Here is a 2,631-nt window from a genome sequence, read left to right on the forward strand (position 1 = left end):
ATATATATATATATATATGCCTATATAATATATATATATATATATGCATGTATGTATTATGATTTATATATATATATAGTAGATAATATAAATAAGTATTTATATTATGTAACAGTTTATATAATGTATATATACGAAATGTTACATGTAAAAAGAAATTGCAAACGTGTGTATTATAACAGCGGCGTGTCATCTAAGCCGGAAATGATGGGGGTGGGCACTATGAATTAAGCCAGGTTACGCGGTTGCGGGAAATGTTTCTGGACAGGGTGCCTACCGCAAAATGTACATAATTTATGACGAGTCATTTATTAATGGCCTAGAACTCACATTATTTTGATTATTTTGGCATTTAATCTTGGCCTATGGGACTCATATTCATACTGTTCCTGCACTATGATTATAATATGAGGTGTATATAGGTCTACACAGAACGCTTTGATCACCTTAATCCTACAATAACAATAGATTGGCATTACTGAACGGATATTAATAAATGTGAGGCAGTATGGTTGAATAAATATCAATTCCCAACAGGTAGCTCCGACTTTGAATTACAGTAGGTGGAGATGAACCGTGACAATTGAATTAGCATCTTCATATATTAGGACTAATTTATTCTCAACCGATCTCTTTATCGGCACTGCATATCATAACATGGAGAAAGTACATGTGGAATTTACTTTCTAGATAATCATACGTATCAGTACACATCACTTCAATAATGCGTAATTCCTATTTCATATATCAATCAATAATATCCTATTCAATAATATTATTACTTTTAAATAAGATGGGGTATTCATACATTCTGCTGATAATGGTCACCAAAACGTTCAGATAATAAACAGTGGTCTTATCTCTAAAACCATATTGTTTCACATCGTGTACCCATGGGCGTTGATCGGTGTGGGACAGGGGACACGTCCCCCTCCCCAACTTTCAAAGCTGGGGACATCATAACAAATAAACCCCCCCCCCCAATTTTTACCAATCTTTTATAGTTGAAACCCCACTTTTAAAAAGCGTGTGGAAAGAACAACAATTATGAATGACTATCATGAATTTGTCTGTTTACTTGAGCTCTGTTCCTAGTACGGTGCGTATTTCCGGACAAAATCTTGGTAAAAAGTTGTATTTCGTATCTCAGTAACCACTCCATGGATTTATGGTTGCAGACGGTTATCAGAGGCAAAATACATTATGAAAACAATGTACACTTTGAGTTAAAATTAAAAGGATTAAACCTATTAGGCAAACAAAAAAGTGTACAATTATTTCAAATAAACGATTTATTTCTTTTGTATATTATTATCAAGACCTGTATATTGTTTAATAGCCTATTATCTGCATACATACTGTAGTTCCTGTTTTTCCTAATTTCAAAAAGAGAGTGGCGTTTCAGGCCAACTAGAGGTGCCATAATCCTAAATTTTCTTACAATGACCAGCCCCAACCATGGTAGGGCTGAGGTGGTCTACACCCACCTTCTCTAAATGTCCCTCCCTGGGCCCCTCTATTTCGAATTTCTGGATCTGCCACTGTATTTGGAATATGCAGTGTGAAATAATGTGGCATTTTAAAAAAACAATTAGATACGGTACGACCATGCGAATTATAAAAGGCTAGAACACTATATAGCCTCAGGGGTATCGCTCTGGACCGGATGCTCTAGACGGCCACCTACGGTCCAAGTTCAACACCTCCTCATTTTGAAATTCATCCCCCCGCCCCACTTTCAGCCACGAATCGACGCCCTTGTGTGATACAGTACGATACCGAAAGTTTAACTATTTTGTTATTGATACTAGCCATGCAACCAAAGAAATATTCTTTAATAATTTGTATAGTTACATATTTTTGCAATTGCAACATCAAGGCATATTACATTAAAACATGCTTAGGCTTGTTCAAAGTAGCAATTCAACTTGGCCTAATAAAATTGGTGTCGTGTAACAATTAAAAAAAATTATAATATGTTAAAATACTTTCAGACAAAATACTAATTTCACCGATGTCTGCAACCTGTTGAGCAAATCTCAGGTAGGCGTCTCTATTTCAAAATCCTCAAATATTTGAAGTCTTGAGGACGAAATATGATTACGGATAAAATACTTCGGGTTCAGTCTTGTTTAGCGTTTTTGCATCCATATTTAGCACCATAAACACAATAGGCCCTGTCTCTTATACACATCTAGATGTGTATAAGAGACAGGTTTATATAATGTATATATACGAAATGTTACATGTAAAAAGAAATTGCAAACGTGTGTATTATAACAGCGGCGTGTCATCTAAGCCGGAAATGATGGGGGTGGGCACTATGAATTAAGCCAGGTTACGCGGTTGCGGGAAATGTTTCTGGACAGGGTGCCTACCGCAAAATGTACATAATTTATGACGAGTCATTTATTAATGGCCTAGAACTCACATTATTTTGATTATTTTGGCATTTAATCTTGGCCTATGGGACTCATATTCATACTGTTCCTGCACTATGATTATAATATGAGGTGTATATAGGTCTACACAGAACGCTTTGATCACCTTAATTCTACAATAACAATAGATTGGCATTACTGAACGGATATTAATAAATGTGAGGCAGTATGGTTGAATAAATATCAATGC

This window comes from Anneissia japonica, unplaced genomic scaffold (genome assembly GCF_011630105.1).
Source record: "Anneissia japonica isolate Jap-2015-1 unplaced genomic scaffold, ASM1163010v1 scaffold456_len727751_cov192, whole genome shotgun sequence".
NCBI classification, from domain to species: domain Eukaryota; kingdom Metazoa; phylum Echinodermata; class Crinoidea; order Comatulida; family Comatulidae; genus Anneissia; species Anneissia japonica.